This window comes from Podarcis muralis, chromosome 2 (genome assembly GCF_964188315.1).
Source record: "Podarcis muralis chromosome 2, rPodMur119.hap1.1, whole genome shotgun sequence".
NCBI classification, from domain to species: domain Eukaryota; kingdom Metazoa; phylum Chordata; class Lepidosauria; order Squamata; family Lacertidae; genus Podarcis; species Podarcis muralis.
This window is the reverse complement of record NC_135656.1, coordinates 103,055,622-103,080,368: the sequence shown is the minus strand read 5'-3', so window position 1 is coordinate 103,080,368 and position 24,747 is coordinate 103,055,622. Positions and strand designations below refer to the sequence as shown.

The following is a 24,747-nucleotide window of genomic DNA, read 5'->3' as shown; positions in this document are numbered from 1 at the left end:
CCACTGAGTATCATGGGGTCTGTAGTTCAATGGTCTATCTTGGGGGTAGTAGCAGGCTACTGAAGACATCTGAAGGGAGCCCTGTATTGGGTAGTTTTTAATGTTTGATGTTTTATTATGTTTTTATATGTACTGGAAGCCACCTAAAGCGGCTGGGGAAACTCAGCCAGATGGGCAGGGTATAAATAATAAAATTATTATTATTATTATTATTATTAGGCGGCAGAGGAAGGAACTTGACCCTTCCAGGTATTAGAAAGGTAGTCTTCAACTTTTTCTGAAGTAGAACCCATCTTTAACCCAAAAATGCTCTTGGGGATTTATTTCTTACTTTTTAACCATATATTTCTATGGTAGTATGACTTTTGTTGCAGCGCACCTTGGATCAGACCACAACACTTTACTGGGCTCCAGTACACCAACTGCAGACCAATGCATTAGAATGAAACTTTCAAAAGGCCCAATTCCTTTTGCTGCCCAGTAGGGCAAGCTTGTGCTGCCCATATCATATAGAGCTCAAAAGATCAAACTGATGGCGATGCTTCTTGCACATTTATCAAAAACTTCTCTCTTGCTGTTTTCTATGAGCAACTTCAGCTGGAGCATCTGCACTTGAGTCAAGGAAGTACCTTGGAATTTAGGAGCACTGGGATTTAGCCTATTCACATGAAAGGCTACAGCTTGGTCCTGATTATTAAATGCCTTGCCCATCACTTGATAAGTGTGACTTGGAGTGATGACCTGCACGAATGAATGAATCATCACTGAACACTGCAGAATGAACACTGCAGAAAGAATAACCTGACATTTACTTCAAATGCAAGGCCTTTCAATAGAAATGGCTCCAACATCTAGTTATCAGTTGTTAAGTATCCAAGTCATCAAGTGTAGAGAAATCAAGCAATATACATGAATGTGAAAATCAGGACTTAGCATGGCTTCTCTACAGCACTGGTAGTAACTTTGATGGAACAATTTTCCATAAAATGGTGTCTGTACCATTTTCTTCCTTTTAACATCAACTATTTTGTGATACTTTCTGAAATAAAAGTCTACCATACCTTAGAAATTAACAATGACCTCTTTAGCTAGTGCATTAAAAGTATTCGCTATTACATTTGGGAGATAAAACTGAGCTTTAAAAAGAAAAATATCTCAAAGCAGTCATGCTATGATCATAATCTAGTGTACATATTTTTATGTTACTGATTCAACAGTGTCTATTACCAGGACTTTGATGTACACTTCATCACATCTGCTACCCAAGGCAGATATCAGTTTTCTAAAAGTTTAAGACATTTATTTAAAAAGCAAATGTATTATCTAGTAATTACTTTAAATTGCTTTACTAAATTGACAGCATGAATTAAATTGTAACATGTGGTTAAATAGTACTGCAAAATTTCTTTGGTCTTTAAATAAAAGTCTGGTAGTGCTTTACATTTAAAATAAGGAATTCTTATTAGTAAAGGAAAGCAAACATATCTCAGTGTCAACACTGCAGCTTTTACTTGTACGTATTTTTCTTTGGCGATCACACTTGTGCACATTACAAACATGTAGCACCTCCCTTTTTCTTCCAAGACAGACCGATGCCAACAGACAACAAAGGACACTTCATCATGCCCCAATTCTCCACCAGTGTACACATACAGAGCCAGTGATGACACAGCTGGTTTCCTATAATAAGCATAATACAAGAATGGACTTGGTGGAATCTACCTTTTTCAGATAAAGTCTCATGTTCCGTGCTGAGCACCAAAGTCCTTGGCCAGGAATAGGAGCACCTTTTTTGGCAAAAGGCCCTGGGTGCTCAACTTCCATATTGCATCTATAGTTAAGGATGAAATGTTCAAAAGCAACGTTTCTCAAACTTGGTGGAAAAAAATCCTCCCATATATTCCAGCCATAAAGATGCTTTCACAACTGCCACTAGCCAACAATTTTAGTCTGGGATGCACTGCTTGTGAATGTTGTCAACATGGAAGCTATTACAATGAAGAAGGCCTCCTTTAGAAAATGGAAGCCTTGTCCAGATGAAGAAAGCAAAACAAAATATGAAGTTTGGTAAAAGAAATGCAGACAGTAAAAAGGTAAAGGTGACTATGGGGTGTGACGCTCATCCTGCTTTTCAGGCCAAGGGAGCCAGCGTTGGTCCACAGACAGCTTTCAGAGTCATGTGGCCAGCATGACTAAACCACTTATTATTTATTTATTATTTATATACCACCATATGCATGGGACACCATGATGGAAGCCAGAGTGCCCAGAAATGCTGTTTACCTTCCCGCCGCAGGGGTAGCTATTTATCTACTTGCACTGGTATACTTTCAAACTGCTAGGTTGGCAGAAGCTGGGGCAGAGCAACAGGAGCTCACCCCATCGTGCGGATTCGAACTGCCGACCTTCTGATCAGCAAGCTCAAGAGACTCAGCAGTTTAGATCACAGTGCCACCTGCATCCCCTGCAAGCAGACAATAAGAGATGGTGTGTGTGTGAAAAATTCAAAGAGCACATTGCTTAAATATAAAGGTCCACACAAAAAAAACCTTAAATACACCAGTAGCAGGAGACCAGCTGGGAGGGTGGTTGGATCTACAGATGACAAGGGAGGAAAATAAGTTTGCAGAGAAGCCGAATTATTTGCATCCGTCTTCACAGTGGAAGCTGTAGGGCAGATCCCTGTTCCTGAACTAACTTTCACTGGAAGGGAGTGTGAAGAACTGAGGCAAATAGTGGTGATAAGAGATGTTCTAGGCCTTATTGTCAAATTAAAAAATGACAAATCACCAGGGGTAAATGGCATCTATCCACAAGTTTCTAAAGAACTTCCAAGTGAAATTGCTAATCTACAAAACTATGTGACTTTCCCCTAGTATCAGCGTCCATGCCTGAGGTCTAGAAAGTGCCCATTGTAACACCTATTTTAAACATAGAATTCAGGAAATTACAGGTCATGCAGTTGGAGGGCCATAAGACAAACTAATGGAGAACAGCCATGATGACTGGAGCTACTCATAGCCCTATGTTGTACCTCCACTGTTGGAGGCAGAATGCCTTTGAATACCAGTGCTGGGAACCGTAGGGCTCAGGTCCTGCTTCTTGGCTTCCCATAGACATATGGTTAACCACTGTGAACAGGATGCTGGACTGCATGGACATCTGTCTTGATCCATGTGTGCTCTTATTATTTATATATGCATTCTAGTAATAGAGGTTTTGTATTCATTTTTCAACTGCAAATAAATACTTTATGTGGAGCTAACAATAATAATGTTAGACTCGCTACAGCAATTCAAATAGCTCCAATAGTTCATACTAACTGCCTCATTACGAAACCCAATGTTGTATAGGCGTGGGTCTTAGGATAGTATTGCAAGCAGATGAGCAAATACTGAACAGCTACCAGCCTTTCCTAAAGTGTAACAGTCCTAAAGAGTAATAGTTCCTATCTCATCTAAGCAGCCAGAATGCCATGCATCAGAAGGATGAGCAATTTCATCTTCTTCAAAGTTTGTAGGCAAACAGAACATCTAAATCCTCGACCAGATCCCATTCCAAAATTATGCATGCATCACAAACCCGCAATGTATTAAAAACTGATAGGACATGCATTTAAATTGATGAACAGTGTCATGTGTTATTTTGTCTTTCTGAAGTTCTCTGTAAAGATTATTACTTTTACTTTGCTTTGATATTGAAACAATGATAGCCAATAAAGAACATTAATACACCCCTACTAAGACCATCTATTATGTTAGCTTGCATTTTGAACGAATATATGGTATGTCATTTTGACTTAGTTTTAAATATTCAATATGTAGAATTCATTTGTCTGAAAGATGCTATGACCCTTCATATGTGATAAACTGTTGCCTCTGTTGTGTCTCCGCTTCACATAAATCAACACTGTTTTAAGGCCTATGATACTGAAATAATATCAAACTATATGAATAAAACTGTGGCCAGGATCCCCGGGTGAGCCTTCTCAGGAAATGTGCAGTGACTTTAGGGACAGAGACCTTTTCTGTTAAATACTTGATTTTGGAAAAGTATGCTCCAGGGAGATGTTAGTAGTAGAGCATAAGTTGCATAAACTAAAGTTCAAGATGGAGTGGTTTCAGTAACCTGAAATTTACTATACATTCCTTAGCTTAAAACAAACAAACCAGTAATCATTTCATAATCCACCATTAGTACTTTTACAAGTCAAAATGGATAATACTGGGCTTGATGCACAAATTGCTTGACTTAGAATAAGTCAACTTCCAAAGCTGCGAATCACTATTCCCTGTGTTTCCAAAGTTCAGAGGTGAGCGTGAATCTTCTCTATAGCCCAAACAGCACCAACCATACACTAGAAGGAGGTATTAGCAGGCTTGGGAAAAGCCCAAGGTTTACAGAAGTACAGAAAATATTGAGTGTAGGTAGGCGCGAATCATAAGGGAGTTAAAACTCCAAGAACATCCTAATGAGGCCTGAGCATGCTCAGTAGTGATGGAATGCTGACTGCTGTGGGCAGAGAGGGGAAAAGGGGAAACCGGGTAGGAGGGGTAATAAGAGTATCATGAAGGTAGTATCATGTCTCCTGATCCCCTGGCCAACAGTGTGCCTGGGCAAAGTTCCAAGTCCCGAAGCTAATCCATACGACAAAGTTCCAAGTCTAGAAGCCAATCCATGCAAGCCAAGTCCAAAGATCAGGAAGTGCAGTCTGGGGTCAGTAAGCCAAGATGTTAGTTCAGAAGTCGAAACAGAAACCCGTGAAGGTCCAAGGAGAATTCCAGGCAAGGTCCTTCAACATGGGCAGCTGAGCAGCCACAGTACCTCAGCTCTGCTGCCTTCTTATACTGTGTCTGCTGATTGCAGCATCTGGGCTTGACGAGGCATGTGACCTTGCCCCAGCTAAGGAATCACATGCCTCCTTCCCCACCTGGCCAGCTAGTGAACTAGGCTGGAGACCCTGGCCTGCCTCTCCTTCCTTGAGTGCCCCACCTGCTGTTCCCAACGTCTTAGGACCCGCTGTGTTTGTGGGGACCTCTCTGGCTCTGGCGAGGGGTTCTGCTGCTCGGCTTCCTGTGCACTAGCCCCTGCCCCCTCATGTCACCCTCTGAGTATTGTCTACAACAACCTCTCCTTCCCCATCCCCAGCTTGCTCGTGTGTGACCCACTCTCAGCTGCACCCCTCACCAGGATCCTCTTCCTCCTCCCCAAAATCCTGCCAGTTCATGACAGTAAGTAAAGGTACCCCTGCCCATACGGGCCAGTCTTGACAGACTCTAGGGTTGTGCGCCCATCTCACTCAAGAGGCCGGGGGCCAGCGCTGTCCAGAGACACTTCCGGGTCACGTGGCCAGCGTGACATCGCTGCTCTGGTGAGCCAGAGCCGCACACGGAAACGCTGTTTACCTTCCCGCTAGTAAGCGGTCCCTATTTATCTACTTGCACCCGGGAGTGCTTTCGAACTGCTAGGTTGGCAGGCGCTGGGACCGAGCAACGGGAGCGCACCCCACTGCGGGGATTCGAACCGCCGACCTTTCGATCGGCAAGCCCTAGGCGCTGAGGCTTTTACCCACAGCGCCACCCGCGTCCCAATCATGACAGTACGGCTTGGCTAAATGCAACATCAAACAGAAGTACTATACAGTACACTGAAACATTTTGTTGTAGGCGCTAGTTGTTGACTGAATAAAAAAACTATGGTCTTATTATCAAATGAAAAGGCCTAATTTGATGGCCATAATAATAGTAGCAAGACGTATGAGTGTTATTGAAGGATCTGGTCTTCAAACACATCTTTTAAACAACCCCTCATGGTTATCTGTATCTGCCCTCCCCACAAAAGTGACTAAACTTAAACGGAGGTGTAAAGTTCTATCGGTCTTAACTCAATTACATTTTGAAGAAAGATGAGGAGGAATTAATTGATATGAATACAGACTGCATAACAGATTGTTCGCTGCCTACATAAAGGGGCAGAAAAACAGGCATTAGCAGTAAATACTATGTGTTTGGGGGAGCCAAATAGGTGCAATAAGGATAAAAGCAGGGTCTGTGGTAAAAGTAATAAGCAATTCCTGGGAATATTCTCTGTTTTTAGTGTTAGAAGCATTATGGAGCCAATAATCAAAATGTTTACATACAGATAGTTGGACTATGAATAATGTCTGGTGGTCTAAATTTCAGAAAATAAAAAATGTCTTTCAGTGGGACATAGCTTTAAACACTGTTCCGTTAATCTGTCATTAACTATAGCACTGCAGGTTCTGTATCCCCAGTTGGGCTGATATGCTGTGCTAAAAGTACATGCTTTTAGGGCAGTAAAATAATAAGAATTTTGATCCATGGCTGAAAAATGAGAGAATGGCTACTTTATTGCATCCTATAAAGATGTCATAAGCTGCCAATTTATTTGAAAAATATGCTAAAGGCTGGAGGCATTAAATTCAAGGTGACATAGACTTCATCAAAGCAAATCCCTGTGTTCTTTCTGGATCATAGGCCCTTTTTATAAAAAGATGACTTTTCAAGAAATATTACTCATTTTAGTAGTCAAAGTAATTGAGGAAATACACTTACTTGGGAGTAAGCCCCAGTGGACACTATGGAACTTACTTCTGTGTAAGCATACACAGAACTACATTGTTAATCAACATTAACTTAGTTGATTAATTGATCTGGCAGGCCTGTGAGTTGAAGGTAAACAAGTTTACCTGTTTTGTGGTCCTCTGCTCCAATAGTGAATAAATAAGACAATGGCCTGCTTTGCACACAACATTGAGCCAGAGTTAATCACGCCTGCAACCCATATCTGTTCTTGGCTTTTTCTTGTGGTTTGTTTAGAGAGAAAGAGTCATGAGAACTAGTTTGCACATAACACCATGCCAGTGCTCTGGTTTGCTTCCTCCTGGCATGGAAAAAGGAAGGGGGGGGGGCAGGCATGACTTCAGTAACATGCACCAGCATGTTTGCTAATTCCTGGTACTGTAAACTGTTTGATTTACCATTATATGAGAGCCATGCCAATGAATGATGAGTTTTATTTAAGATGCAAGCAATTTTATGTTTCACTATCTCAAAAAAAATAGGCATCTACATTGAGATTCTGGTCATATGCACATTTGCTTAAATTTAATTGATTGTGTAGTTAAAAGTTAGGTGCTTTATTGACTAGAATTCTTTCATTAGATGGCATCCCTAATTTTAATAGAACAAAATACAGTGGAATTATTATTCTGTTTATATAGTATTTTACCCTGCACTATGGAAATAAAATTGGGAAATATGTATACTGCATAATTATGTTTAGAGCATTATAAATGCCCCCACTTAGTGTTAGTAGCATAAGTATTCCCATTTGGTATTACATAATATAAGCATAACACTAAAGACAAATTATTATTGCATTCCTACTTTAGCTACCAATCCTCATACAGAAAATGAAGTCATGTGTTAGTCTTCTCTAATAACTTACAGCAAATAACAAAAAATGTTACAAGCAAGCCTCTATATGGGACAAAATAAATTTTAATGGAATCCTCTTTGCATTTATATTTGAATGAAAGTACTGTTTCATTTCCACATTTACGTCACAGATCTATGATAAGAGTGAGCAAAGCCTCACACAACAATGAATAGACAGTTTTCTTTGCATTATTGACTGCTGCCTTTCTTAACAACTAATGTTTCTTGGGTCCATCATAACATCTTGTTTCATAAGATATAATGTATCAATATATGTACATTATTTGTAAACTAATATGTATACAGGACGCGGGTGGCGCTGTGGGTAAAACCTCAGTGCCTAGGACTTGCCGATCGCATGGTCGGCAGTTCGAATCCCCGCGGCGGGGTGTACTCCCGTCGTTCGGTCCCAGCGCCTGCCAACCTAGCAGTTCGAAAGCACCCCCAGGTGCAAGTAGATAAATAGGGACCGCTTACCAGCGGGAAGGTAAACGGTGTTTCCGTGTGCTGCGCTGGCTCGCCAGATGCAGCTTGTCACGCTGGCCACGTGGCCCGGAAGTGTCTGCGGACAGCGCTGGCTCCCGGCCTATAGAGTGAGATGAGCGCACAACCCTAGAGTCTGTCAAGACTGGCCCGTACGGGCAGGGGTACCTTTACCTTTAATATGTATACAATAGCAAATGTATACTGCCTGGTTAAAGGCATGGAACAAAAACCACAGTCAGGGTACACAGGATAGGAATATATTCCTGGGTTGGCTTTCTTGTTAACCAAAAGTACCTGTCTTATTTTGATTAAGTCTCAGTCACATCCAGCACAACCATAGCCTCAAAACACTAATTTGGAGTTTCAACTGCCTCCCTAGCATCTGATGGAAAAAATGCTAGGCACTACCCATATATTTTATGACACCACACTCCAAAACCCTGGACTAACTACCCCAGGCATTTTATGGAGATGCTAAATAGCATTGGTGACAAGATGGAATTCAGTGGTAACTCATAGGCCAATACTCAAAGGAGGGAACAGTAGCTTCTCAACGTCACTTTCTAGAGCCAGTCTTCTAGATAGATCAGTGTCAGGAAAAAACAAGAAAAATTCAACATGGGAGTTCAGAAGGATATCACAGCTGCTAGTATCAAAAGCTGGTTAAGGGTTCAAAAGAACAAACTCCCACACTCACACCCAGTTGCTGATGTAGATCACACACCAGAGTGACCATAATAATATATTTGCAAATCATGGCAGGACTCAACTTCACTTCTGACTGTTATAATAGTAATGAGAAGAATAAGAAGCAGGTGGCTTTCAAGACTATATGTATTTTGCTTCCTTGTATATTCAGTTCCTTGTTAACAGTAAAGAACATCAAAGGTAGAAGACGGCCAGCAACTTCTTGAGGATCTTTAAATCCACAAGTTCTCATATTTTAAACTGCAGTTATGAAATTGTTACAATTCCATTTTTATTTTGGGTATCCTATCAACCCTGCCAACATCATACATTTATATCCAATAAAGCAATGACAACTTTACGCCATGGCGATAATACAGTAGATATGATGACAACTTTACAACACATCACCAGGCCACAATGCAGAACAAAAGAATGTGTGGTGAAGTGACATTTTAATATTGTACCCCATTGCCTTTTCTCGTAATGTAGCCGCATGAAAACACCAGCTGAAAATGGGGTGGGAGAGGGGGTCCCTCCATATCTGCAGTCATATTAGGTAATAACTAAGGCTGACATCTTAAGTATACTTAACTGGGAAGAAAGTTTACTGAAGTCAGTGGGACTGACTTCCATGTAAATGGATTTATTATCAGGCTGGCGAGTTAGAAGCCACTTACTTATGGCTTCTAGATAGAAGCCAGATATTGCGCCGTTAGGCACACCTTAATCCAATGAAATAAAAATAAGGCCTGCAGGTACAATTCTACATGCACATAAGAAGAGTCTACTGGATGAGGCCAATGGCTCATATACTCCAGCATTCCATTCTCACAGTGGAGGAAGCTCACAAGCAGGAGCTGTGCAGAAGAGCTCTGTTCCCTCCTGAGATTTTGAGCAACTGGTACTCAGAAGCATACTGCTTACAACAGGCAAGCCATCCAGGTTAGCAGCCACTGATAGCCTTATTTGTCCAATCCACTTTTAAAGTAATCTAAATTGGTGGTCATCACTACTTCATGTGAGAGTGATTTCCATAGTTTAACTATACACTGTGTGAAGAAGTACTATCTTTTGTCTGTCCTGAATCTTCCGACATTGAGCTTCATTGAATGTCCCCGAGTATTTTGAAAGAGGGAGAAAACCATTTCTCTATCCACTTTCTCCACATGGTGCATAATTTTATACACCTCTAGCATGTATCCTCTTACTCATCATTTCTCTAAACTGAAGCACTCCAAATGTTTTAACCTTTCCTCATAGGGGAGTTGCTCCATCCCCTTAATCATTTAGGTTGGCCCTTTCTATATACGATTACTTCCACGGTATATGGATTGGACTGGACTATAAAGCTGTAATCTTCTGCAAGCTTACATAGCTCTTGCTCCCATTCCTTTATTGCTCCCGTTCTTTAAAAAGTGGCTTGATATAAAGATATTAGCAGGTGATGATGCTTATCACAACGGCATGAAGATTCACCAGCTGATTTTAGTAGATCAATGTGCTATTAAAAGGCACAACAGCAGGGAGGATGAGAGCTTGGGGTTTTCTTTCTGATGAGTTAGGGATCATGCTTGGGGATAAGCCCTACTGAATTCAATTGGGACTCAATTCCAAGTTAGCAAGCTACACGGCTGTAGCCCCGTGTATCCTTGCTTGGAAGTCAGTTGGACTTAATTTCAAATAAACAAGTACTAGAACAAGGAATAAGGCTACAATCGTTTAAACAGGACTCTTGAGCAGCCTAAATTAGTCACTGCTCCTGTATAGTCTACATCAGTAGCGCAGGAACAGAGGGGTGGGGCTATATTGGGGCTGCAGAGCACCCGAGTCACTATCCCTCCTGGGCACCCTCCAGCGGGCCCAGCACTGTCCGAAAAAGCAGTATGGGGCACACCACAGGCCGCCCACCCAGCAGGGATGCAATGGCTGGGGCATCCTGCAGGCCAGCACATGCCAGCCATGTCCCTCCCGGGTGTCGCTCCCAGGCGCCCTCCCAGCGGCTGCTTTTCTGGCAGTGCTGGTCCAGGAGGGATGCATTTGCTTGGGCGGCACACCCTGCCCACTTGGGATGCCACGCCCTCATGGCGCAGCACGCATGTGCACCGCACCCCCCACCACAGATGCCAGCAGAGGTTGCTATGCCAGTAATCCACACTACCTTTTCTCCAAGACTACATGTGAAATATCTGAAAACACAAATATCTTAGTCTCACTGACACAGTCTTTTTTGCCTTTTCCCTCTTATGTGGACCCATGCCCCCAAATGCAACTGCATGGAGGTTGTAGAATATGTTACTAAAAGAACGGGAAAGTGAGCAATGATATCCAGTGTCATATTTTTAAAGCAACAGCTAATTTTAGACATGATTTACACCACATGTCAAGGTCATATCCTTGCAGTCAGTGTGGACCAGTGAAAAGTAGCACATTCCTTTGTCCATCCCTACAACACCATTCCAATAGTGGCTCCACACCTGTGCAATTCCCCCCACCAACTCCACTTAGTGCCCTCTCTTGAACGCTAAAACGTTTTTTTATTCAACCATCCTTTTTACTAATATGAGTACTGCCCTCCCCCAATATAACTTTATCTTACATGTTGTTGTTTTTTTGGTCAGTTATTTGTTCCAGTGTTAAACAGCCTTGCAAAGGCTGGCCCAAAAAGGTGGGTCAGAAATAAATGACGCCACCACATTCAGTAAAGTGGCCTGAAGTAGAAACCCTATTTTGCATACAAGCATATATTGAAAGGGACGCGGGTGGCGCTGTGGGTAAAACCTCAGCACCTAGGACTTGCCGATCGTCAGGTCGGCGGTTCGAATCCCCGCGGCGGGGTGCGCTCCCGTTGTTCGGTCCCAGCGCCTGCCAACCTAGCAGTTCGAAAGCACCCCCGGGTGCAAGTAGATAAATAGGGACCGCTTACCAGCGGGAAGGTAAACGGCGTTCCGTGTGCTGCGCTGGCTCGCCAGATGCAGCTTGTCACGCTGGCCACGTGACCCGGAAGTGTCTGCGGACAGCGCTGGCCCCCGCCCTATAGAGTGAGATGAACGCACAACCCTAGAGTCTGGCAAGACTGGCCCGTACGGGCAGGGGTACCTTTACCTTTACCTATATATTGAAAGGAGGGGAAAGCAATTATTTACAACACCTTACTGGGCTTCCTGTTGCATTCTTTTTAGTCTTTTCTATTTATCTGTGTATGGGTTTTTTGTCTTTTTCCTGTGTGTGTTTTATTTTTATCTTTTAGCCACCTAGAGCCCCAGTCCAGGAAAAAGGTGGGATATAAATAAATATAAATACAACAATCAGCATTTTTCCCCAGCCAGAACTCACTGGAACTCAGTTCCAGTACCTCTCAGGTGGGCACCACTGCCATTAAAAGACAGCAAGTTCATGGTGAATTTGGGCACCTCTTTTTCTAAGTAAAATAGCACTGATAATAATGATAGCAATAGTAACGATAACAATATTTCCTAGAGGGTGATTTTATGCTGCAGTGCTGTCATCATCAGCACACACTTACCTGGGAACAACCCCCTACTAGTACACACTGGGGGGTTGCTTAGGAGCAAATACGTGTGTAAGACTGACCTGCAATTGATTTTGCATAATCTTAAACAGGGTTGTCATTGTGCTAAAAAAACCCGTTGTGCTTCAGGCAGAAATGCAGCTGTAATAGAACAGGGTTTGTTCCTGCCACTGCATCTCCAGCGAGGGGGACCTGCAAAAATGATTTAGCTGCCATACAGCTGCTAAAGGCGCAGCGTCTCTGCCAGGGGGCAACGAAAGGACGCCCAGCCCTTGTGTGCAGCCTAAGAAAAATGAACTTGATTTCAACTCAGTCAAAGAAGAGGTGGTTGTGCCATTCTAACCAAAACTCAAAAAACCCTCAAGCCAGGGGGGTGGGTGGCAATGTCATCCTACGCCTGTCTATGCAGCAATAAGCCCCACAGAGTCCAGTGGGGTTTTACTCCCGAGGAAAAAAGCGTGTTTAGGATAACATCCTGGCTGGAGAAGGTGGGCGTGAGAAGGGGGCGCTTACCTGGGAGGCGGAGGAGGGGAGAAGAAGCAGCAGGGGCGCCTGCCGGCTTTCCTCCGAGGCGGAGGCGGAACAGGGCTGCTGGGGAGGGCATGCGGGCCTAGCAACCAGCTGCCCCAAACTAAGGCGAGGGAAAAGGGACTAAAGGCGGCGCGGTTCCCGCCCGGCCAGGCGACCGCAACGGCTCAAAATGGCGGCGGGCGCGGGAGGAGCCTTGAGGCGGCGGGCGCAGGAGGAGGGACCCGCCGCGTCCTTCTCTCCCGCCTCGGGCGCTCCGCTCGAAAGGTGCCCAGGTCTTTCCTGAGCTTTGGGGCGCCGCTCTGCCCGGCGCCGCCCTCAACATGGAGCGGGGAGGGCGAGAATGGTTTAACGTATTTAGTTCTCTGCGAGAGATTTGTGCCCGCAGTCAGGCTCCCTGGCAGGCCGGCGCCTCGCGTTTGGGTTGCCATGGTGACCCGAGAGGCGAGGGACGGGCGCTCCGCAAAGGTTCCAGGGCAGCCCTCCCTGTAAACTGTATGCACTTGTTAAATACGTATATAGTGGTACCTCGAGTTACATACGCTTCAGGTTACAGACTCTGCTAACCCAGTAATATTACCTCGGGTTAAGAACTTTGCTTCAGGATGAGAACAGAAATCGTGCTCCGGCGGCGCGGCAGCAGCGGGAGGCCCCATTAGCTAAAGTGGTGCTTCAGGTTCAGAACAGTTTCAGGTTAAGAACGGACCTCCGGAAAGAAGTTCTTAACCCGAGGTACCACTGTACTGTATGTATATATATGGGGCTCAGCACTGCTGAAAACCTTTCCCGCATCCGGCCTCAAGATATATACTGTATCCAGTGCTTTTTTTGCTTAAAAAAAAAGTGTTTAGGGGTTCTCTCCTTTTCCCAATCATATTGAAATATTGCCCCTCGATGAGGCCAAACTTAAGGGTATGCGTGTCCCTGCGTCACCCCAGAAAAAAACCACTACCTGTCTTGTCTATCTTGAGGTTGGATAGCAAAAAGGTTTTAAGCAGTGCTGAGCTCCCCTAGCACATAAAACTGAGCACCTCTAAATAAAAATTAAAGAAAAAAAAGTCTAGTAGCACCTTATAGACCAACTAAGTTTGTTCTGGTATAAGCTTACGTGAAGTGGCTGCCTCAAGCAATGGATGTTGTGGGGTGTGGGATATCAGTGGCACCACTGGCTAATTTTGGGGGTTTTGCCTTGGATTGTGGTCCAAATGTATTTAAATATGCCTCTTCAAAGCTGTGCTTTAAACATGTCCTGAACAGAGTTTTACATTTTGGTTTGTAACTGTCAATGGAATTATAATGTCTAAAAGGCACACATTTTTAGGGATTATTCAGAAATAAGATATATAAAAGAAATATAATTTATAATGCCCATATGTTGGGCATATTATTCAGTATGGTCTACAGTTGTTTTCTAGAAGGTATTCTAGAATAACACTTCAGGATTGAGCCACAAATTTTGGACCATTTCAGGATTCTCTGAAATTTTTTATTATATCCAATTAGATCATGATTACTGAATAACTACAGTGCCACATATTAAAGTTCTGAAATATATCTGGTTCATTTACAGGAGTAGTTTTGATCTGTAAAATTATGTCTCTGAACATGTCTGTTATCAAAGATCTATCAGCTAGATAGCCTACATCAAACCCACTCTTTTATATATAAAAAAAATACAAATGGCTTTAGATTTGGCATTTCTCTCTTGGGAAAGCTTTAAAAAAAATATGGAAAGGCTTCTTTAGTATAACATCACTTTCAATGATATGTGAATATTTTGTGATCACTTCTAAACTTTTTTGAAGTAATGAGGAAAAGGTCACAGGGAAGAAATTAGACCCGAATATTTTAAACAAGAGCTTAGAAAGTTTTTTCCCCATACAATGGCTATTTCATCCCCCAAGGTGGCATGCAAGAAGCCCCAAGTACAATAAATACATGCATAAATAGAGGAGAGGAATGTCCACAGAACAGGTTTGCTAAAGCTATATGGCTTTTGCTACCCATACAGAATCCACAAGAAATAAATTTTTTTTTTAAAAAAAAAAAACCTGTTGGGTAGTAAGCTCAACATGTACTGAAGCAAAACCATGTGCAAATGAATAGGGTGAACAAATCCATCATGCAAGTACTGGCTATAAACAACATCATGCGCACATTTCACCAAAGGTCAGCGCACTGGACCAAAGCCAATAGATTAATGCAGAAGCAACAGAAATAATGAAATGCAGATTGGAGCAAATCAGGATGTCATCTGTAGAACTGAGGTCTGCATACCCAAAAATGCTGAGACAAGGGATGTCCACAAAGGAGGTGGGGGTGGGGGAGCTGCACATAAAGAAGAAAACACAGAGGCTTCTTGCAATCTAATGCTTGCACAGTCAATATATTTAAAAGCCAACATAAAACGTTCCATTGACATTCAATTAAAATCCACTTGCACAAGTTAAATCCTGCGTTTCTCTACCTGCTGAACCCTATGCCCCCAATTTTATTTATTGTTGAGTGTTTTGTTTTGAAAATGTTATAACAACAAGAACAGTCCTGTTTACTAAAAGTGAATTCAAATCTCTGAGTACCAATCCTAACGTAGCCAAAGCAGCCACCATCCATATACTAGAGAGGGACTTCAGCAGCCTCAGGGTTTACAGAACTACAAAAACATTTATGGGGGGGAAATGAGACAAAAAAAAAAAATCCCCCAAATGAGGACTGGGCACGCTCCCTAGTCATAGAATGTTGGAGGGGAAGTGGAAAAGGGGTGGAATGAAATGGAATATCCTGGAAAAGGGCATGGCTGGTTGGCTGACTGGTTTAGACACTGAGCAGAAGCATTTCACATGGCAATATTAGGTTGCAGGTCCCATTTAGAATTGTCACTCTTATCGTTAGAAGAGCAGAGCCAAGTTCAGACTTCATTGCCTTAGTCTTGATTTTAATGATCAGAAAGGTACCGAAAGGTCTTGTAGTCCAACACCCCGCTTCAGGGTAGACACATCAAGGGATAGCTACGGATCATATGTGCAATCCAGATTCTAGTTGGACCACAGGCAGAGAGCAGAGGTTCCCAGTACGTTTCCGAGCACAATTCAAAGTGTTGGTGCTGACCTTTAAAGCCCTAAAAGGCCTTGGTCCTGTATACCTGAAGGAGCATCTCCACCCCCATCATCCAGCCGGGACACTGAGGTCCAGTGGCGAGGGCCTTCTGGTGTTTCCCTCACTGCAAGAAGCCAAGTTACAGGGAACCAGGCAGAGGGCCTTCTCGGTAGTGGCGCCTGCCCTGTGGAACGCCCTCCCAGCAGATGTCAAGGCAATAAACAACTATTTTACTTTTAAAAAACAACTGAAGGTGGCCCTGTTTAGGGAAGTTTTTAATGTCTGATGCTGTATTGTTTTTAATATTCAGTTGCAAGCCACCCAGAGTGGCTGGGGAAAACCAGCCAGATGGGCGGGGTATAAATAATAAGTTGTTGTTGTTGTTGTTGTTGTTGTTGTTGTTGTTGTTGTTGTTGTTGTTATAACGTACCATAGAACAAACAGCTCCAGTATGAACGTACCATAGAACAAACAGCCCAGCAACATTATTACATGTGAACTGACCTCGCAGGAGTTCTTCACTGGGAAGGAGGCCTGCATTGGTGATGGGCATCCATTGTCCTGCCAACAGAACTGAGTGTGAATGGGAGCAGGTTGTGATAAACCTAAGGAGAATTAGCAGGATACATGTGGGGCAGGACCTCCAATCCACCCTGGTCGAGATGGTATCTTTCCCAACGAGAAACAATTTATTTATAGTTACAGATAGGTATATGATGAATAAGTACTCACTGGAAGGACAGATCGTGAAGCTGAGGCTCCAATACTTTGGCCACCTCATGAGAAGAGAAGACTCCCTGGAAAAGACACTGATGTTGGGAAAGATGGAGGGCACAAGGAGAAGGGGACGACAGAGGACAAGATGGTTGAACAGTGTTCACGAAGCTACCAGCATGAGTTTGACCAAACTGCGGGAGGCAGTGGAAGACAGGAGTGCCTGGCATGCTCTGGTCCATGGGGTCACGAGAGTCAGACACGACTAAACAACAACAAATGATGAATAAAGTTGCCCTAGTGAGCAAAAAGCGTCTACGGTATGGGCAATTTAAGACAGAATGAAGATAATGCAGACATTGGAAGCAACTGTATAATAAGGGACGGGCAGGGGGAAGGATTCTTCCTCCCCCCACCTCAGACATACATCCTTGTACGATCCAGAACATTATCTGTGTTTACAATTGAGACAGATGCTTCCAGGCCAAAGGGGGGAAGCACTCAAGATATCTGGCTGATTGCTATGCATTCATCTGACAGATCAATTAGTTTCTGAAGCAAAAGCAGCACTGAACTAACTGATTAATGCACAGCACTGTCAACCTCATCTGCTTCTACAAAGGTCACATTAACAGCTCGATCCTATGCGGAGTTTGGCATGCCTAGGCTCATTGATTCCCTTGTGCTTGGGTGCCCCTATCTCCGCCTAGGACGGTGCAAGATACCCACCCCTGAAAAGATGCACAGCCATCAAATGTGCTTCACAAATGAGTGCAAAAAGGGGCCACTATATTACCCTGCTCATGCTGCTTCCTATTACACTCGTATTGAAAAGGAATATGGACCTGTCTTGTCTTCATAAGCCTGTCAGCATTTTTCAAAATTGGACATTTATGCTTAGAGATGCGGAGCACTGGACCTGATCTTATATGTCTAAAGGCCTATGGTGCAGTGGGGAGATGATGATCCCTCTATTCTGTTCCTGCCCTGGATTCTACTAGACATATGACACCAGATAACTGTGGTCTGCTGATGTCCCTGGGCCCTGCTATCTCTTCAGATGCTGTCTTCAGAATGGGCTGCAGTCTCTGGGCTACTGGTGGGTGATTCTGGCTGGACACATTGTGCTGGTTTTGTACACCTGCACTGGTTATCAATTTGCTACCAAGCCCAATTTATGGCATTAACACTGACACATAATAAAGCCATATATTACTTACGCCCCAGCTATGTGAAGGAATATCTCCTCCCACGTCGACTTGCCTGGGTGTTAGAACGAGCAAAGCTGCTCTCTGAAAAACAGCCATGACAAAGTCCTAGCCCACACACCAATTTTCTTTTAAAATTCAACCTGTGTTATCAAGACTTTGAGAAAAGAAAATGCCAGCAGACATCTGGCATGCATCACGGTTGCTGCATCTCAGGCACCGGTACTATCCTGTTCACACAAGCGCTTAAGATCCTTGTGTTTGCTTTTCTCTTGGGAGCAGGGCCTAAAAAAGGTAAAGGGACCCCTGACCATTATGTCCAGTCGTGACCGACTCTGGGGTTGCGGCGCAGGGCCTGCTTTGCCTCTATTAAATTTAGTTATTATGATCACGGTGTGGATTTGCCAAGCGTTCTGGAAAGTCCCCCAAAATAACTAGAAACATGTGGCCTCGGGGCTTTTTTTCCAGCCAGAACTCACTGGAACTCAGTTCCAGCACCTCTCAGGTGTGTGCCATTGCCATTCTAAAATCTAAGAGAATGAGGGAGGCGTTCATGGTGAGTTCTGGCACCTCTTTTTCTAGAAAAATAGCACTGTGTGTCCTTATACCTCTATCTTGATCTAACCCTCCCTACCTTGTGGTAAGAAGGACTCCAGCTCTTGTAGCGCATGTGGAAGAAAGAGTGAGCCGGTACCAAAGGAAACCAGGCAACTAGTGTTCTTTCAAGTGCCTTCAAGTCAGAGGGGGGGGGGGGGAATATTTGCAGTCCACAGAAGCAGAGTTCTGTATTCCTGCGATGGTTTCTGCTCCGCACAGGCATAGAGGAGGCTGCTTCTTGCAACAGGTAAATGCTGAAAAGCAGTACTGGCACTACTATCAGCCCTGCCCAGCAGGTCTGTGATGTCGCTCTTCACCAACCGCGTCTCCTCTCAGGATAATCATTCATGCGTACCAGGTGTAAAGTACTTGGAACACTGAGCTCATTAGCTTAAAGTGGGCCTCCTAGAAATCTGTATCCCTCTCATAGCATTTCTCACAGAGCACAGCAATTAAAGCCATGCAATTCATGTCATGCAGGCAAACATAATCCTGCGAAAACAAGGTGCTTACTTATTCAGACCCAGGAAGAACTAAGACTGCTATATAAGATTGCTAAGCAAAGTTTTGTTCTTGACTTTGGGCTCCATAGCTGTCCTTAACAATACAGCCGTATTAGCACAGAGATATTTAGCGGCTTATCTCCAGGCCAAGAAGAGCTCCACCTGCTATATTTATAGGATTTTGGACAAGAGATGGTCTGAGCGTTCATGATGCAGCTGTGCTGAAGCTAAACAGGTCTGGATTAGATCGTTTGAGACGTATTTGTGTATCAGGCTGCTGTTGAAGCGGAAAACCAGAAAAGCCTCAGGTGAAAGCCCAACATTCTCTCACGATGTCAAGCTGAACTCACGCTCTGAGGTATAAACATCCCTCTAATATTTCCACATGATGATGAGGCAGTGTCTCAATATGTACTGGGATCTCCGAGTTCTCAGGAACTGAACAACATTAGGTGGGGAAATGAATGTATGTGAGGAAGAGGAGAGGAATGAAGAGGGAATGGGTGCATGCTTGATCTGTGCTGGAACCCAAAGCCTGTGACTAAAAGAGAAGCAAGATTTGTTGTGGATGTTAATGCTGTGTGCCCCTCCATCTTAGGCTCAGGCTCCACATAAGTGTAAATAAAACCATGTATCTTAAAGGCGCCACGGTCTCCGCAGGCCTTCATTCTGAGGAAACTGAACCCTGGGTAAGCTGTGGGAGCCCTGGATTCCCTCACTGCTCATAACTATAGTAATTTTGGGAAATAGACAGAAGTAGCTATGTTGCATCTAGCATGAATCTTTTAGAAATGCGAGCCATTATTTACCAATCCAAGCAGTGAGCTGATGTATGAAGTTCAACCCCCTCATAGTTGTTGTTTTCCTTGCAATTATTTGCCTACTAGAATGCAAGGAAAGAGTTTGGCGTGTCATCACCTGCTATTGACATAAAACAACTGATTCAGACACATAGTTATAGGGTGTCTGAATAAGAGTATAATTACTATAGCAGCTGCTTAGCAGATACACAGAAAACCGTCTGAGCTTTTAATTTAACTGCTACAGCTAAGGATAGGTTGCCCCAGCAGAGCAGTAAACTACGATGAACTGTCAGTTTTCCGGGATGTTCTCATTACTGTCACATAAAGTAATGAAATACTCGGAAGGGAAAAGATTGTGTGTGAAACTGCTGGGTCTTTTCCGTTAATAGGTGTCAGAGACTGCCTCCCGGTCTCAGCTCACAGAAGACCAACGCTAGCCATTAGAACTGTACAGAAGTCTTTATTGGCATTTAGTTTCCATTTCCAAACACTAGCGTGCGTCTCTACGTCTAAACCCTAGACCAGCGAAGCCTCGTCTGAGTCTCCGCCCCCTGTACACCAGCTTAAGACTCTAGCCTTACTCCACCTTCTACGTTTCTCCTTCCTCCTCTGGGTCCTACTACCCCCCTGGGTGCCTTCTTTCCGGGATGCCTCGGAAGCGGACCCTTCGGACTCCTCCCCTTCTCTCCGGCGGGCTTTGGGACCCGGCTCTCTCTCCGGACTGCCCATTGCGCCCCCCTCCTGTACATTTGAACTTGGCGCGCGCGCGCTGCCCCTGACCTTCCTTTTGACCGTTACCTCGCTCTCTGATGCAGGCGTGGCTAACCCTGACTCATGTCCTTCCGCTGACGGAAGGCTGCCTGCTGCCGATGTTTGGGACTCCTCCCCCTTACTGCTCTCCGGTGGGAAAGTTGGTCCCGATTTCCAGCTGCTGCTCTCTGAATCCCCTCTGGCCCCTCCTTCCTGGGGTGTTCCCTCTGGCAACCCCCTGGCTCTGACCACTGGGGCCCCTTTCTGTGAATCCTCTGATTCACTGGAGAGACTTAGAGACCTCGGATGGCTACCCTCGCTGACTTCTCCCTCAGATTCCTCTCCCTCGGTCTCTACTTCCTCCCTCTCCTGTCCCTCTGCTCCTGAACCCCTGACATCCATCCCCCCCTCGAAGCCCCCCCTTCCCCCCTCCCCTCCTTCCGGTGCGGGTACTGGGTGCTCCGTCGTCACGGGGGTGCTTGCCGGATACAGTTCATCCCCCATGTACTCGTCAACGTCGCTCTCCTCTGCTTCCATCTCTCTGTCTTCATGCTCGAACCCCACGTTGTCCCCCAACACGTCCATGTCCGTCTCGCCCCTCTCCCCCTCTTCGGGTGGTCCCATCCAAGGACCCCTCAGCCACTTCCTGCGCCACTGCTCCTCTGGTTGATCGTCCCACCAATACGAGTGGTCTGAGGCAGACCCCGGTGGCGAACCCACCTGAGAGCTGGGGACTGGTGCCTGTTCCTCGTCCGAGTCGAACCCCAGGAATGTGCTGGCTGAAAGAGTGGGTGTGAAAAGCCAGTCATCGAAATACTCTGCTGGCATGGGCCTGTGCGGGAAGAGGGCATGAAACTCCTCTTTGAGCAGCGGTTCCTCCAAGGCATAGTCCGGTACCCAGCTGTTGGCACTGGCCGGGGTACCCTCTCTGGCTAGGAAATATTCTACTCCCTCTTCCCCCCATCTGGAGTCCAAAATCTCTGTGACCTCATTGATGTGTCCCTTCCTAGGCGGCCCCCTCACTCTGGGCCCTTCACTGCTCTGGTCTGGTGCGGTGTCTGGCTCCTGAAACCTATGAGGTGCTTTGTAGGGCGTGAGCACCGATCTATGGAACACCGGATGCATTCTGGAACCCTCCGGAAGAGCCAACCGGAAGGCCACTGGATTGACCTGCGCCTGGACTTGGTAAGGTCCTAGCTGCTTATGTCCTAGCTTCTTCTTAGCTAATGATCTGGTCGGCACTGCTTGCGCTGCTAGCCAGACCCAGTCACCCACCTGTATGTCTTCCCCAACTCTTCTGTGTCTGTCGGCCTGCACCTTGTATGCGTGCTTAGCTAGTTCTAACTGCCTCCTGAGCTGTTCGTGGACTTCCTGCAACTCTGACGCTAAGGCTTCCGCTGCCTGTGGCTCCCCCTCCCCCACTCTCTCTAAACCCGGGAAGGTTCTGGGATGCCTCCCGTTGTTGGCGAAGAACGGCGTCACCCCCGTCGACACGTGCTTCGTATTGTTGTAAGCGAACTCGGCGAGCGGCAGGTAGTCCACCCATGTCGTGGGCTGCTGGTTGGCGTAGCATCTTAGGTACTGCTGCATGACGGCGTTGACCCTCTCCGCTTGTCCGTTGGTCTGCGGGTGTCTCGCCGACGCCAAATTGACTTTGACGTTCAGAATGCCCATCAGCTTCTGCCAGAAGTTCGAGATGAACTGTCGCCCCCGGTCGGAAAGAATAGACCGTGGCAGACCGTGGACCTTGAACACGTGGTCTATGAACAGTTTGGCGGTCTGCTCTGCCGTGGCTACCTTCGCACACGGAATGAAGTGTGCCATCTTAGTAAACATGTCCACCACCACTAGCACTGCTGTCTTTCCCCTCGAGCTGGGCAGATCCGTGACGAAGTCCAGGGCCACCCTCTCCCACGGTTCAGACGGTGTCTGCAGCGGTTCCAGCAATCCCGCCGGCGGTCTGTGAACTGACTTGGCCCTTTGGCAGGTGTCACATCTCGAGACGTAATCCGCTACTTCCCCCCGCATCTTGGGCCACCAAAAGTCTCTGGCTACGAGTTCGACAGTCTTTTCTTTGCCAAAGTGCCCTGCGGTGGGAGCGTCGTGTAGCTGCTGCAGGACCCTTGCGCGGAGGTCATCTCCCGGCACGTAGAGTGCTCCCTTGTGGAGGAGCAACCCATCGCGAATCTGGAACTCGTCGGCCCTCGCTGTGCCCCTGTGCACCTCCTCCATCTTGGCCCGTGCGAAGGGGTCTTCCCGCAGCGCGCGACGTACGGCGTCCAGGTCCACGGTTGCCGACGCGCATGCCCACGCTTCCGGTGCGAAAATGTGCTTGGCCGCCGACGGTGCCGCCTCCTCCAGGTATTGCGGCTTTCTGGACAATGCATCCGCCATCACGTTGTTGTCGCCTGGGATGTACTCTATCTTGAAGTCGAAGTCCGCGAAGAACTCTGCCCATCTAATGTGTCTCTGGTTGAGGAACCTAGCCGTGCGCCAGTACTCCAGATTCTTGTGGTCCGTGTGGACCTGCACTGTATGTCTGGCTCCGATGAGGAAGTGCCTCCATGCCTTGAATGCTGCATGTATGGCTAGCAACTCCCTGTCCCAGATAGTGTAATTCTGCTCCGACTTGCTGAGCTTCCTCGAGTAGAAGGCGCACGGCCTCCAGTCCCCCTGCTGGTCTTGTTGCAACAGGACAGCTCCCACGGCTCTGTCTGAGGCGTCCGTCTCCACCCTCATGGGTCTGCTGGGATTCACATGCAGCAGCTGCTCTTCGGACGCGAAGAGACGCTTGAGTTTCTGAAAGGACTGCTCCGCTTGCTCCGTCCAGATGAATTTCTTCTTCTTGGAGCTGAGCGTGTCGGTGATGGCCGCTGTCTGCATGGCAAATCCCTTGATGAACTTGCGGTAAAAGTTGGCAAAGCCGACAAACCGCTGGACTTCCTTCCGATTGCGTGGGCTCTTCCAGTCCAAAACTGCGCGAACCTTGGCGCTGTCCATGGCGAGCCCCTTGTCCGACAACTTGTAGCCCAGGAAATCCACCTCCGTCACGTCGAACTGGCACTTCTCCAGTTTGGCGTACAGCCTGTGCTCCTTCAGTCTCTGCAGAACTTCCCTGACATCCCTCTCGTGCGCCTCTCGCGATTCTGAAAAAATCAGGATGTCGTCCAGGAAGCATACGCACTTCTTGTAAAGGAGCCCCGCCAGCACGTGATGCATAAAGGCTTGGAAAGTGTGAGAGCCATTTTGTAATCCGAAGGGCATAACTCTGTATTCGTAGGTGCCCAGTGGCGTGAACATGGCCGTCTTCCACTCGTCTCCGTCGCGCATGCGAATCAGGTTGTACGCGCCACGTAGATCCAGCTTGGTGAAAACGCGTCCTTTCCGCACCGTCGCGAGCAGGTCGTCTATCTTGGGCATGGGGAAAGCTGAGGGCTTGGTTTTCGAATTCAAGATTCTGAAGTCCACCACCAGTCTTTTTTGGGGCGTATCCCGCTTCTTCACAAAGAATACGGGACTGCCTCCCACCGCTTTCGACTCCCGGATGAACCCACGCTTCAAATTGTGATCTATGAACTCCCTGAGTTCTTGCAGTTCATCCTCAGACATGGAGTACAGTTTCCCAGTTGGCAGCGTCGCCCCCGGCAGGAGGTCAATCTTGCAATCATAGGGTCTGTGAGGGGGTAGCTTGTCCGCCTCCTTCTCGCAGAATACCTCCAAAAACTCCGCATACTTGTGGGGTACTGCTTGCAGCGTGCCCAACTGCAACTGCGGGTCCTCCTCTTCCCCTTCCGGGCTGGGTATAATGCAGTGTTCTGCACAGTAGGAGGAGCCAAAAGTCAGGTGGCGCTGGTACCACGCCAATGCTGGGCTGTGCCTGTGCAGCCAACTCATGCCTAATACTATAGGCGTGTCGGACAGCTGGGTGACATTGAAACTGATAACTTCCCGGTGATTCCCAATTTGCATCACCATAGGCGGCGTCTGCTGCACCACCTGCCCCCCTAGCAGTTCCCTGCCATCCACCGTGACAACCTTCAGGGGCAGTGTGGCTGGCAGTAATGCTACGTTGTGTTGTTGAATGAACTCCAATCCTATAAAGTCTGCGTTACTGCCAGAGTCAATTGTAATAGGCACTTCTAAGGTGAGTCCATTGGGCAGCTGAAGCGATGCGGTTAGCTGCACCACTGGCTTGGGCGGGAGGGGGTCTGTGGGCTGCAAAATCTCTGGGGACTTCCTCACTGACTCGTCTGGCTGGGCCCCAGTGCCTCCTCTTCCAGCCAGACCTGGTCGTTTCCCTGCTGTGGTGCTCTCTGCTGAGTTGTTTCCAATACTGTCACTGAAGCTGCAGTGTGCTTGAAACTCCTCTGGGGACACTCTTTC

The 24,747-nt window shown here is 46.2% G+C and overlaps 1 protein-coding gene across 6 annotated transcripts in view; it reads right to left on the bottom strand.

Annotated features, from left to right (window-relative positions):
• CFAP20DC (CFAP20 domain containing) overlaps positions 1-13,106 on the bottom strand; it is a 143,031-nt gene extending 129,925 nt beyond the window's left edge. For 2 of the 6 annotated variants that reach the window (XM_077925101.1, XM_028719577.2), the window contains exon 1: positions 12,679-13,102. The gene's annotated coding sequence lies outside the window, so the exon portion shown is untranslated. Of the gene's footprint in view, positions 1-12,678 lie in introns of all 6 variants that reach the window. The other 4 variants (XM_028719581.2, XM_077925106.1, XM_077925102.1 and 1 more) reach the window with 4 other exon arrangements.
• Positions 13,107-24,747: the final 11,641 nt, after the last annotated feature.